Below are 15,698 nucleotides of genomic sequence, written 5' to 3'. Positions count from 1 at the left end.
AATACATATAAAACTAAATAATATATATGATCTGGTGTTATATATATATATGATTGATTTCAAATTGCACGGCAATCTCTCGGGAGATGATTCTATAAAAAATAAAAAAAAATAAAAAAATGTTTACATAAACAAGTGAGAAAACGGTTCGTTAGCGAGTTTCGGTTCGCGAAACATTTATTCGCGCTTTCTGTTCCCTCTGTGAAATTAAATATTAAAATTCTTCGGGTAAATTTAATGCTTCCCTATGTATTTAATATAAAAAATTGAGTAAACGTGGTCCCAGATCTTTATTTCACTTAGTTTTTAAGAAAAAACGGGCTAAACACGAAAATATTTTGTCAGAAAATATACTTTTTTAGGTTTTGAATAAAATAACTTAGTAATTTTTATTTATTTATTGATAAATTAAAAAGTTTGTATAGAATTTAATTCTGAGAAAATTTATGTAAATTATGTCTATTAAAATTAAACACAAATTTGATACTTTCAATATTAATTAGAAACAAAATACGCAAACTGAATTGGAAAAGAGATGCGATTTTAAGCAGAACTATTTACATGCATGTGCTAAAAATTATAAAAATAGTTTTGAAAGATATCCTTCTAAAATAAATTAAAAATTTTTACTTTTCTTAGGTTGGCAGTAACAGTTGATCAAAAATCAAGTTTAGTATGTAGCATTTGAATACTTATTGGAGTGGTATTTGTGCTGTATTGTTTGGTCAGTCATTCACGATGAGTGGACCACAAATTTATTTTCATTCGGAGGGTTGATGGATATGTTCCTAATTTATAGTAAAGTGAATAAAAATGGATTGGTTGCTGTGCGTGAATCCGGGAAAAAGATTGCCGTGCAATTTGGAATCACTGTGTGTATTAATAGAGAACATATTTTCTTTAAATATAATTTCTGATTCCTCCATATCTTCCAAATTTTTCTGGGAGCACACTCAAATTAAAAGAATAAGTATATCAATGAATAAATAGAAAATTAATAAAAACTTAACGTTTTTCGAAGAATCCAAAAAAAATTGTAAGAAATAGTTTTTGGGAGACAGTGAATTTTTTTTGTGGGATATCAATATTTATTCCACATTGCGTTACAATAAACTCAGGTTGATTAATCTTTATTATTTTTTACAATGTATTCTTATTTCTTACTGATCACATTTTATATCATTCTTAACCAATTTCAAAATAATACAAAGTTTTTAGAATAATAAAGCAGATTTAAAAAATAAAATTTATAAAATAATTTTTCAAATCTTGTTTTTAATTTTAACATTTTAGTAACCCTTAAATAAAAATCAGTTACTAACTCTCATTCGTCCCCCACTCCTACCTAACTGTATTTAATCTCAAAATCTAAAGTATTAAAGGAAAATTATTTTTTACTTTTAAATTTGATTACTTTTCATTCATTTTTTTTTTTTTTTATGTAGGAATACTTGTGTGAGTTTATTTGTTCCGATTCTACATATAGTTATTACCTTATACCTGTTTACTCTTTTTAAACTTGTTTATACGAGTTACTACAAAATATATACTGCAAACCACTTCACTTACATTTAGAACTGATATAAATAAAACAATCCAGGGCAAGGTTAGGTAATGGGCAAAAACGTTTATTATCGTTGTCAACAGACTTCTTAAAGGTCACCAGATTATAAATAAACAATTATAAGAATTGTTTTATAATATACTGGTTGAACTTAAATTATTCAGCGCACTTTAGGGGATTAATAAAAATTGAACAAAGAGATTTAGCGTGCATTGGTTTTTTCTAAACATTAATGTACGTAATAGAATCAGTGATGACCATTAATGATCACGCCGGCGCGATGTAACGACAGGGGGGATTATCAGTTAAGTAATGACTACCATACAGGAGAAAGCAATATTCGTATTACGATTTCATTCATGAAAGTGGATCTGTTTTTTACTGTTCGTAAATGTTTTCGTTGAGAGTACGGCCGCGGTTATCCTAATAAAGACTCATTAAACGTGGTATCAGTATTTTAAGGATATAGGAAGTGTAATTCACAAAAAAGTACTGGCAGATCTTCCGCCAGCGTGGAAGTTGGGGATCCAGTAAGAGAAACTTCAGAGAAACCAGGTAAATCGACTCGTACGAGTTTAGAATACCGCAATCGACATTTATGAAAATTCTATACAAGCAACTAAAACCACACGCATATAAAATTCAGTCGGTGGGTACAACTGTAGATGACAATACCGGGCCGTAACAATTTTTCCGTTGACATTCTTAATAAAGTGAACGAAAATAATGCGATTTTAATAAAAAATAATCTTCTCTAACAGATCTTCCTTCCATGTTTCTGGTCTTGTTAACTGTCATAATTGTCGAATTTGGGGTAGCGGGAACCCAACCGCTACCCCAAATTCGTTTAAAAAACACAACGCGATAGCCTGAAAATTAAAGTCTGGTGTGCGTTGACTGCTAATTGGACCGCTGATCGGACTATTCCTCGCCCGGGCAAGGATTAGCGCTAGTTTTCTAGACATGTTACATAAGAGTGCAATACGACAAACTTTTATTTTATTTTTTTTAACCCCCGGGACCACTGTTAGGTATTGCTTCAGAGGATGAGATGATGTGTGTGAAAATGCCATGCTTTATCGGAATTCGAACCCGGGACCTCCGAATGAAATACGACAAATTGAACATCGGCAACCCAACGCTTATTTTCAAAAGATAGAGCACCACCACACTGGGGTTTACATGTTAGAGATTACTTTCATGAACAATTTACTCGACGTTTGATAGGCTGTGATCAATCAATTCTCTGGCCAGCTCGATTCTCTGAAGTTACGCCACTCGATTTATTTTTTGAAGGTTTCTTAAAAAAAAGGGTATATGCAACCGAAGGTTGTCAACATCAATTAACTAAAAAAAAAAAAAAAAAAAAAAAAAAAAAAAAAAAAAAAAAAAATACGAAGGTGTAATTGTAATTAATGGAATAACTACTGATATTCTTCATAATGTGTGGCATGAAATTGAATGTCGTCTAGATATTTTACGTGCCACAAAACGTGATCATGTGGAACTTATTTGAAGTTAATAAATGTTGCAAAGAAAACTGTTTGAAATACCCTGTTCAGCAACAAAACATGTATGTAGGTAAATTGCTTTGTTATTTTTTTTATTAACTCCAAAAATGCTCTGAAAATTTTATAATCATCTATATAATTTAGTGAAACTGGATGTTTTATACTAATCATTTTCTGTGAGTAGAAGAACACAACTTGTAAATAAATTAATACATAGTTTGGTTTAGTCAGTTCTTGAACTTAAATAGAAATGAACTTAAATTGATTGTATAATTACCGGTAAGTTTGATATTAATATGCTGTTGAAGTTTATCCAATAATTCACTGCATAACAAAGGAAAAAATCTTTCTTTCCTCTTCTGTTCAGCCTCCGAAAGCACCGTCAGTCAGGTATTATTTCAGAGGATGATATGTTTGAGTGTAAATGAAGTCTAGTCTTTTACAGTCTCAGGTCGACCATTTCTGAGATCCACTTCCATTTCCAGATCCAGATCCATTTCCGGTACCCACGATATAGTAATCAAATCCGTATAAAAATAACTGCCTTTACTAGGATTTGAACCTTAGAACTCTCGACTTCGAAATCAGCTGATTTACGAAAACGCTTTCACCAGAAAACCAACCCGATGGGTTAAGGAAAAAATATCTAAGATGGATTTATTTTACTTCTAAATTAATTTTCTTTTGAGTTATACAGATTACTTCCATTAATCAAATATTTATTTTAAAAAAATTAAGAAAAACTAAAAATAAGTTGGACTTTTTTTAATATAATATGAATTTAAGTTCTTGTGAAAACCGCATTAAACATTAAAAAAGTATACTCGATTAACTTATCTTTTCTCATTATTCTCACATAATTCGGGAGTTTTTGGGCCAATAAGCTTTTAATTTTCAAAAGATTTTTCTATAATCATCTATTTAGGTTTGAGTATTTTTTTAATAACTTTTTAATTGGTTCGTTCGTTTTGATCAACTAAGAAAAATAGTAACTTGCTCTCCCGGTTTTGACCTATATATTTGTGTAAGCTATTCATTATCAGGAAAAGCTCATTTATATAATATTGCACTTATTTTTTTTTAATAGTAGAATAAAGAGGAAATAAAATTAAATTTTAAATAATTCTTTAAATTGTTAAAAAAAGAAAAAAAATTGAAATGATTCCGCGTTTAAATTGTGTCTGTATATTGTTTATGTCTGTTATTAGTTATTTGTGAGTGGGTGTAGTAATTGTGTTGATGCGTGGAATCGGCGCATATTTCTGTACTAAATTAGGTGATGTCAGTGAATCGTACGGTAAAATATTTATTTTTGAAATCGAATAGTTTTAAATTTCTTTCAACAGGCTTGTTGTACTACATTAATATTTGAAAATAAGTAACACGTAAGCTACTATTGTTAAACTGCGGCATTGACCGTGTAATGTATAAATACATTCTAAATGCATAGCGATCGATTTGTTTTGTATACCGTATTAATTGATACTAACATTAGCTGAACTTGTTTACTTAGCGAATTCATTCGGCTAAAAATATTGCTTTTTCAGTTTAGTGGGTTCGCACCGCAAGCATTGTTTACATGATTTTTACAAGGTCTAAACCTTTTTTCATCTCCTAACAATTTATTTTACGAGTATTTCGTTGATGTTATTAGTTTAGTCATCGCTTTGGAATTCCTATTAGTGAAAATTTACAGCTTTTTTTTTTATAATACCGTATTATACAGTAAATTATTTTAACAAATATTACGTTTATTTTTAACTGACTTTATTATATGATTAAATAATTCCCTGACGCTTACAACGGTCTATATCATGAAGTTTAAAAATATTTTACTTAACACGTAACTTTAAAAACAAAATTTCTAAAAGAATTTTTATTACTTAAATTTTTTGGCGTGTTTGTAAATAAACAAAATCCACAGATTTCTGTACTGTTGTTAAAACATTTAAAAATGTGTTTTTCTTTTATTTTACCACATTTACGTTTTTGTCTGTAGATTCTGTAAATAAAAGCTTGTAGGTAACCTCTAAAAAAAAAAAAACACAATATTTCCTGACATGATGCGTAAAATATTACAAAATTTTATAGTATTTTTATTATTCTGAGGAATATGAAACATCCCATTTGAGGATTATTTATAAAATTTATGGAATAAAATTATTTAACATTGTTTTTTTTTTCATTGAACTGAAACACCGTCAAGTTTAGTGGTGTCGTATCTAATTTCTTGTTTCTCTTTCTTTTTCTTTTTTATTTGTTATTAATGTTTGTTTTGTGGACTATATGGTACTGAAATTAATGGTTTGTGATTTATGACTGAGCTTGAAATTTCATATTTGTCTTTAAGTTTGCTTGCAACTATTTATTGTGTATTATTTATTTTGGGGATTCCTTAAGGACCTTCTTATCACGTGCTTTTGTCAGGAAACGTACTTATGGCTCCGCAGGAGAGCCGATTGCAATTATAATTGTTATTAAGCAAAAAAAAAAAAAAAATTTAACTGAATATTATCTTGTGTCTCCGTATGTCAATCTCGGTTCAAATGCAGGTAATCCACAGACCTACTAATGATACCTTCATTCTGTTCACTACAGAAAATTATATATTTATATAATAAATATTATAAATATAATATAGAAAGAAAAAACTATCACTATTGTCTTTTGTATCTCAGTTTTCATTAAAACGGCTAGAATAATTATGAAATACAATCAGTAAAGTTATTTTTTATAATTTATGTACAAAAGATACCATACAAATTAATATTTTCAATTTTTTTTTCGTTTATAGAATCGTGCGACATTCAAAAGGTCATCGGATATCTAATGCAATTTTCTTGATTCAGTGTTCAAAATTGTCGTGGTCAGTGTTCTAAACATTACGTATACAATTATTAATTAGAAAAAGAATTTCATAAACATTTTAATCTACATATAATTTTTTTTTTTTCATTGGATTGTTATTAATTCTAATACTTATGTTATAAATACGTTAACATTTTATATTTTTGTGATTTTATTTACCGAAATTATGTAATTGACTAACAAGTATGAATAATTTATGTAAAACTTACTTTACTTACTAATTTTAATAATATGATAATAAAATATTATTAAAAAAATCTAATGTGGACATCACATGACTTCTTTGTACGCCTATTAAATTACATATACATTTTTTTTTTTTTAATGAAAAGACATAAAATTCTATTTCATTAATAACTTCTGATAGTTTTTAATTTTAATTTTAATTTTTTATTGTTATTATTGAATTATTAATGGTAATTTTTTTTGTTTGCAATCAGAAGTAAATAATTATTAATAAATCAGTGTATTTATTGTCGGTAATAGAGTATACAGATCAGCTACTGATACCGTGTGCCCACTCAACCAATCAGAATAGTCTTTTATAGCTTTCTTTAGCCTCCAGAACTACCGTAAGGTATTAACTTCAAAGGATGAAATGAGGATGATACGTATGAATGTAAATGAAAAATAGTCTTGTACAATCTCAGCTCGACCACTCCTGAGAGTGTGGTTAACTGAAACCTAACCACCCAAGAACACCAGTATTCACGATCTATCTGTCAGCTAGATATTTTATAGTTGTCAGCTGTTAAAAGACCATGCTTGCTAGGCCAGGTAGAACATCAACATCTCGGGAAGAAGAAGAACGCACTCAAAAAACAAAAGATTAGCTACTTCACCACAGTCGAGCAGTCTCTTCAGATTTTCGTGAGCCCTCTTAAAGGAAGACACCCGACTTGTGACGTCCCAGTCACCACATTGTCATTGACAACTCTTTGGTGATAATGACATGGGCAACATCTGTCACTTATTGTAAATCCAGCTAAACTTTTAAACCCACCGGGTTGGTCTAGTGGTGAACACGTCTTCCCAAATCAGCTGATTTGGAAGTCGAGAGTTCCAGCGTTCAAGTTTTACACCAGCCAGTTTTTTTACACGGATTTGAATACTAGATCGTGGATACGGATCCACCAAAGAACACCGTTCTTTGGTGGTTGGGTCTCAATTAACCACACATCTCAGGAATTGTCAAACTGAGAATGTACAAGACTACACTTCATTTACACTCATACATATCATCCTCATTCATCCACTGAAGTATTATCTAAACGGTAGTTACCGGAGGCTAAACAGAAAAAAATTTTTTTTTTTTGTCTTCAGTCATTTGACTGGTTTGATGCAGCTCTCCAAGATTCCCTATCTAGTGCTAGTCGTTTCATTCACAGAAAAAATAAAAAAGCTAAACTTTTGAGTTCTTAATAACTACCACTTTCCTTTTAAATCGTTTTGACGATATAAAGGAGGAATTTATTTTCTCGTCTTTCTTCTTCGCACCATCCGTTAATCTTTTTAGTCCTATTTTAATTCATATTTCCTCTCTTATGATTCATCTTACCGTATTTATTTATTTGAATTTTTCGGTTTAAGTTTCTATTCTCCCTCACTCTGTCAATCCATATAATCTTCTCCAATTTTTACTACCCCCAAAATTCAAATCCTCTAATTTTTCTTCTCTTATTGTTTCTAGTCTATTGAAAGCCATCCCGAATATAATTCCACTTATTAATTTATTATTTGAAAAAATCTCATTTCTGTAAAAATCTCATGTATGTATATGAGTAGGTGTGTCACATTGCTTTTAAATTGACATACTGCGTATCATATTTTTATTTCATCATTCGATTTGATTAAAGGTTTTTGAAAAAAAATGAATAGATGCAAAATTATATAGGCTGATATTTAAAATATCACTTTTACAGTAATTATGTATATGATTAATAAAAATATTAAATTCAATCTCTTAAGTCATTCGTTTCTCTCTAAATATTAAATTAATATTTTATTCTATGGTATTTTTACAGTGGTTTTCCAACCTGCCACTCTTTCCTTGTTTGACCTGCTTTATGCGCTTAGTTACTTACATATCGACGCCTTATAATAACAATTTATACAGTTTCTTTATTTTAGAAAGAATTATTTTTTTCCAATTTTACTTTAGTTTAATAATTTCTTAACACATTTATTTATTTATCATAATGGTAATAACAGTTTTTTTCTTTTTAACAATAAAAATCCATTTTCCTGGTGTATGATGGAGTCGTGCCAATAAGAATGAAGTGGATTCTTTGGCATTAATCCATATCCATTCACAGAATATAGGCCCTGTTTCCCTTCCCCTCTTCATCAATGCCCTACTCCTTGACTCTCTCCTCGCCAATTATCATCATCATCATCAACATAGCTACCTCAATCACTTAACCTAACTAACCTTATACAGAACTTCTACCTGAATGGTCAAACATATGGTACAAATCACGTTATTCGAATAACATCTGTTTAAAAATGTTATTTATAAAATATACAAAAGAAAATTCTACTTTTTTTATCGTAAATGATTATTTAGTATTAATTTTGGTATTTAAGATTGTTCATTACTTTGATGTTTTAACTTTAAAACATAATAATTACAATACTTTTTACTGTATCTAACTATGTGATATCTTACAAATTATTTCAGTAAAATTCTTCGTAAAAACATTAAAAATGCGTTTGGGTTTTTTTTTTACAGTCGCATCAATTATTTTAGTCATTAGCGACTATAGTAACACTATCATGTAGTGTTATATAAAACAACAAAAATAAACAATAAAGAATAAACATAGACTAGTAAAAACAATAAATACAAAATAAAATACATAAATCACTAAATCGTATTCTTCATTCTATTGTAGGAGAGGAACCGCAACGGACGTTTTACACCTTCGTTCTGGTTTAATAGAAATTTCATATCCGAACACAGGTCTAAGTTGTGTCCGGATGGTTCCAAAGATTGGGCAATCAAAGAGCAGATGATGCACGGACCATTTGACCTTGCGTTTGTTATTTTTATTAAAAGATTAGAAAAACAGGATAGATTATCATCACCTGTTGCAAAATTCTGCCCAATTTGAGGAATATTTCATTTACAAAAAATATCACAAAATATTTTCTAAAAACATCCAAAAAAAACTTTTGGGCGCTAAAACATGAGTAATATTTTTATTTTCTCTATTATTATACAGGAAGCGGCACAAATAACTCCCCAGTTTGAAGGGCTAATAAAAAAATACGTAATAGATTTTAGTCAAACTTTTATTATACCATAATAAGAATTATCATTGCCATTTATTGTATGTATAAATGATTAAAGTTTCAGTTACTTAAAAATAATATCATTTAAATGGCGACCGTCATTGTCTATACACGACTCGGAAATTGTGCATTACTCTCGTCGTCATTTCGTGTCGGATAGCAGCTTTGAGTTCTTCGGTTGTCCTCGATTTGTTTTGTGTAGACTTTACTCTTTAAGTAGCCCCATAGAAAGAAGTCACAAGCAGCAAGATCGGGTGAATGAGCTGGCCACGGCATGTTACCTCGCAATGAGATTAAAAGCCCTGGAAACATTTGTCTTAGGACTTCCATACATTGTCTTACTCTGTGAGCGGTTGCACCATCCTGTTGATACCGTACAACACGATTTCCAATTTCATTCGGTTTCGGCTTCAGGAAGTTGTTTAGCACGTGTACATAACGTTGAGACGTAACTGTAACTGTTCGCCCTTCCTCCTCAAAAAAATACGGGCCTATGATTCCAAAGTCTGCTACAGCACACCAAACTGTAACATGTTGGCTATGGAGAGGTCGCTCGTGCAGTTGTCTAGGATTATTTTCTGCCCGATAACGAAAATTTTGCTTATTGACATAACCCGATAAATGAAAATGCGCTTCGTCAGATGAGAGTACGACTTCATTGTTTGGAACATTTTCAAGGATAGCGTGACAAGATGCGATACGACTGGCCCGATCACGTTCGCTAAGTTCCTGCACAACCGTTATTTTATACGGGTGGAAGTGCAGGTCTTGATGTAAAATTCTTCTCGCTGTTCGATCAGATATTCCCAAGCTGGCAGCGTGCCTACGGGCTGGACACCTTGGAGATCGTGTAACTGCTTGCTGGAGTAGTTGAACGTTCTCTGGAGTTCGAACGCTGCGAGGTCTACCTGGCGGTGGTTTTTTCATAGCCGAACTCGTAACTCTAAAATTTCTAACCCGTGTTAGAATGGTTTTCCTGTCAGGGATTGCACCGTGTCGACTTATCCCGACGTGTGTACGAAATAATCGTTGCGTACAGATTACAGAATCATCATTTTTAAAATAAGTTTCGATGACGGACGCACGATATTCACAGCTCCACGCCATGTTAGCGACTGAAAATTGCAACACAGACCTGCACTATGGAAGCAGTCCGGACACGCCTACTACCACTAGCGCTGAGCTACGACGGTGGCAAATTCGGGAGTTATTTCTGCCGCTCCCTGTATTAGGCTGTTAAATAGAGAGAAATATTATAATCATTCTAAAAATGGTTGTCTTCTATTATCTGGCTCCCATTTATTTTGTCTGTATTTCTGGCATAAAACTGCAATAGCGTTTAGGCAAAAATGTTTTAAAAATTCGGTGTTGTTACTTTGCATTTGAAAAAATTAAAACAAGTATAAAATTAAAAACTAAAAACTCAACGATAAAAAATGAAGTAAAAGTTAAAAAGAATAATAAAATAAAATATTTTTAAAGTTGTAAGCCTTTTATGGTACAAAACCTTCGGAGGAACACAGCAAATAATTATAAGAAAGAATTAAGTTGATAGCTCCAATAGTTACCGAGAAATTGTGGAATAAACCGTACAGGTGAAATACTTAATTCCACTTTTTTCGCTTCGCTACGGTCGGGGATTAAAAATGTGCAAAAAAATTACAAATCTTTATTAAATATTAAAAAAAAAATTTCTTTCGTTATCTTATTTTATTCCCTTTTGAAAAATTATCAACTTATTCTAATCTAAAATTTTTCAAAAAAAAATGTCATCCATAAAACATGTCAAAAAAGCACTAAAATTAAAAAAAAATTAAAAATCAAGTTTCACCTACTCACCACTATGACACTGCATAAGCGCATATGAAAACTACAGCACTACACAGTCAACATACCTCGACTCTTTTTGATCTTAAATTCCGCGTAACTCAAGAACGACTCAATCAATATTCACATACACAACTTCAGATACGCTATTACAGCATATCGAGGCTTAAAGTTTATTCATAGGCCTGTGTATGTATGTGTGTATATATATATATATATATATATATATATATGTGTGTGTGTATATATATATATATATTTGTGTGTGTGTGTGTGTGTGTGTATATATATATATATATATATATATATATATATATATATATATATATATATATATATATATATATATATATATATGTGTGTGTGTGTGTGTGTGTGTGTGTGTGGGTGTGTGGGTGTGTGGGTGTGGGTGTGTGCGCGCGTGTAAGAAAACCCGATTTTAAGTAAATGATACTTTTATTTTCCTACTTCTCATTACTGAAACCATACAGAAGATTCATTTTCACCCTTCGCTTCCACCATGCAACCGAAAATAATACCGTACTTTTTTTCTAAAAGTCGGTATAAAACAATTGCAATTGAAATAGTTATTGCGTAGGTCAAAAAGCGGCAGTATCTTCCAGAATTGCTTGAAAATATCATCAAAGATTATTCTACACTACCTTGAACTTAGGCCAGAATGAACATGATTTAAGTTATAAATTTTTTTAGTACTCTTTTATACGTGCAGCAATAAATGGAATAAAAATCGTGAATGTCGTTCGATAGACTGGGAGGAGAATAACGGAGGACGACTCATTATATTTTATATAGCCGCCTCCATGGCGGCTATTGTAATTTTATTACCTGCCTAACCGAAATTTCCAAGTTCAGTTACCGATCAGGGTCTGTAAAATGTTATTAAACCTTAGCGTAGTCCCTAATAATCTTTTTAGTTAATGTGAATTAAAAAAAAAAATTATGTATGCATGTCCAATTGTGGTCTGTTGCCAATTTCGTTAAATTACAGTTAAAAATCTGATGTGGACATCACATGACTTCCTTTTTCCCCTCTTAAATTGCATATATATTTTTTTTAAATTAATAAAGTACATAAAATTTTATTTCATTAATAACTTCATTAAGAGAGCATTAAAAGATTTAAATGGCAGAAAGGCTCCTGGAATACACGGAATACCTGTAGAATTACTGCGCAGTGCAGGTGAGGAAGCGATTGATAGATTAAACAAACTGGTGTGTAATATTTATGAAAAAGGGGAATTTCCGTCAGACTTCAAAAAAAGTGTTATAGTAATGATACCAAAGAAAGCAGGGGCAGATAAATGTGAAGAATAGAGAACAATTAGTTTAACTAGTCGTGCATCAAAAATCTTAACTAGAATTCTATACAGAAGAATTGAGAGGAGAGTGGAGGAAGTGTTAAGAGAAGACCATTTTGGTTTCAGGAAAAGTATAGGGACAAGGGAAGCAATTTTAGGCCTCAGATTAATAGTAGAAGGAAGATTAAAGAAAAACAAACCGACATACTTGGCGTTTATAGACCTAGAAAAGGCATTCCATAACGTAGACTGAAATAAAATCTTCAGCATTTTAAAAAAATTAGGGTTCAAATACAGAGATAGAAGAACAATTGCTAACATGTACAGGAACCAAACAGCAACAGTAACAATTGAAGAACATAAGAAAGAAGCCGTAATAAGAAAGGGAGTCCGACAAGGATGTTCCCTATCCCCGTTGCTTTTTAATCTTTACATGGAACTAGCAGTTAATGATGTTAAAGAACAATTTAAATTCGGAGTAACAGTACAAGGTAAAAAGATAAAGATGCTCCGATTTGCTGATGGTATAGTAATTCTAGCTGAGAGTAAAAAGGATTTAGAAGAAACAATGAACGGCATAGATGAAGTCCTACGCAAGAACTATCGCGTGAAAATAAACAAGAACAAAACAAAAGTAATGAAATGTAGTAGAAATAACAAAGATGGACCACTGAATGTGAAAATAGGAGGAGAAAAGATTATGGAGGTAGAAGAATTTTGTTATTTGGGAAGTAGAATTACTAAAGATGGACGAAGCAGGAGCGATATAAAATGCCGAATAGCACAAGCTAAACGAGCCATCAGTAAGAAATATAATTTGTTTAGATCAAAAATTAATTTAAATGTCAGGAAAAGATTTTTGAAAGTGTATGTTTGGAGTGTCACTTTATATGGAAGTGAAACTTGGACGATCGGAGTATCTGAGAAGAAAAGATTAGAAGCTTTTGAAATGCGGTGCTATAGGAGAATGTTAAAAATCAGATGGGTGGATAAAGTGACAAATGAAGAGGTATTGCGGCAAATAGATGAAGAAAGAAGCATTTGGAAAAATATAGTTAAAAGAAGAGACAGACTTATAGGCCACATACTAAGGCATCCTGGAATAGTCGCTTTAATATTGGAAGGACAGGTAGAAGGGAAAAATTGTGTAGGCAGGCCACGTTTGGAATATGTAAAACAAATTGTTAGGGATGTAGGATGTAGAGGGTATACTGAAATGAAACGACTACCACTAGAAAGGGAATCTTGGAGAGCTGCATCAAACCAGTCAAATGACTGAAGACAAAAAAAAAAATAACTTCTGATATTTATTCATATATATATATTTTTTTTTATTGTTATTTTTGAATTATTATTTATTGTAAAAATTGTTTTAGAATCAGAGGTTAATAATTATTAATAAATAAAATATATAATAAATCAATTTATTTAAATTTTAACAACTAGTTAAAAAGAAGGTGATGAAGTCGTATTGAACCGATATGCTTTCCCTTTGTAAGATCCAAATATTTCATTAATTATAATTTTATTTGGCTATAACTTAGGGACCAATGAAAATAAGTACCATCTATGATATATCGTTGAAAAGCTGTCAATGAGAGCTTATTATTGCAGTTAAGAAAAAGTCCAAAATCCAAATTTTCTTTTGATTTTGGGCTATTTTGGACATTTTTGGTTCAGTCGATGTGAATCAAAACGGGACGTATCTCCCTCTCTCTCTCATATTTTACAAACCCACATAGAAATTTTAGAAAACCAAAATTCTATGCAAAAAATTATATCTTACAACAGTCCTAAATCCAAATTTTCAACATCCTACGGCTAATCGTTTTGAGTTGTGCGAGATACGTACATACGTACGTATTGAATTCACGCCGAAACTAGTCAAAAATGGATTCAGGGATGGTCAAAATGGATATTTTCGTTGAAATCTGTAAACCAAAATTTTTCGCGATCACAATTCTTCCTTTACTTCGTTCAAGGAAGTAAAAGGATAAAGTAAAAGCCTGGAGTTTCATTCGTAGATTTTAGAAAAATTTCAAATCGGAGGTATATATGTTACAGAACACCTTTTAAGATAAGAAATGTTATAAAATTATCTTTAACTTAACGTAAATCTATATACAAAACCAGTTTCTTTTTAAATAATATGTTTACAAAACTTTAGATCTGTTTTGAATTCAAAATGGTAATATGAATTTTGTTTTATGTGAAGATATATTTAAATGTTACATCATTCCATTGAATTTCCATGGTGGAGTGGTAGCATCTCCGTATTTCACGTAGAAAATTCTGGGCTGGGCATTTTTTATACGTAATGAATATTACATTTCATATTCATATCTGAATGTCCTTGAATTTATATGACGAATTAATTAATAATCTAGAGAAAAAGAAATATTTATAGTTAGAAGATAGTGTCTACTGAGTTGTTTACGATCCGTTATCTGAACATGAGCTCTTGTTAACTACAAAAATGCTACTGGATGCATTACTCGACCCATGAACTTCACATATCGTGTAATACTATTAAAAATAGTTTATTGAAACAAAATTATGCATTACTGCACAAACATTATACCTACACATACGATCCAATAAAAATGTATGCTTTAATTGTTTGGTTATATAATATCAATTATAAAATGCCGAATAGCACAGGCGAAACGAGCCTTGAGTCAGAAATATAATTTTTTTACATCAAAAATTAATTTAAACGTCAGGAAAACATTTTTGGAAGTATATCTTTGAAGCGTAGCTTTATGTGGAACTGAAACTTGGACGATTGGAGTATCTGAGAAGAAAAGATTAGAAGCTTTTGAAATGTGGTGCTATAGAAGAATGTTAAAAATCAGATGGGTGTATAAAGTGACAAATGAAGAGGTGTTGCGGCAAATAGATGAAGAAAGAAGTATTTGGCAAAATATAGCTAAAAGAAGAGAGACACTTGTAGGCTTATATATTAAGGCATCCTGGAATAGTCGCTTTAATATTGGAGGGACAGGTAGGACGAAAAAATTGTGTAGGCAGGCAACGTTTGGATTATGTAAAACAAATTGTTAGGGATGTAGGATGTAGGGGGTATACCGAAATGATACGACTAGCACTAGATAGGGAACCTTGGAGAGCTGCATCAAACCAGTCAAATGACTGAAGACAAAAAAAAATAAAAATATCAATAAAATTCGTTGGTTAAATTTCTAAGCAGAAATAATAACAGTAAGTTTTAATATAGATATTGTAATTTGAAAATTATAAACTACTTTTTGATTATCTGTTTATTTGTTACATACTTAGTTTATTTATTACATACTT

General features: G+C 31.0%; 1 protein-coding gene across 1 annotated transcript in view; it reads right to left on the bottom strand.

Annotated features, from left to right (window-relative positions):
- The window catches only part of LOC142331727 (uncharacterized), a 34,038-nt gene extending 22,848 nt beyond the window's left edge, over window positions 1-11,190 (bottom strand). Inside the window, exon 1 of the mRNA XM_075377779.1 lies at window positions 11,077-11,190. The gene's annotated coding sequence lies outside the window, so the exon portion shown is untranslated. The remainder of the gene's footprint in view (window positions 1-11,076) is intronic.
- Between the last annotated feature and the right edge of the window lie 4,508 nt (window positions 11,191-15,698).

This window comes from Lycorma delicatula, chromosome 10, assembly GCF_047948215.1.
Source record: "Lycorma delicatula isolate Av1 chromosome 10, ASM4794821v1, whole genome shotgun sequence".
Classification (NCBI taxonomy): Eukaryota; Metazoa; Arthropoda; class Insecta; order Hemiptera; family Fulgoridae; genus Lycorma; species Lycorma delicatula.
This window is presented reverse-complemented; position numbering and strand designations above follow the sequence as displayed.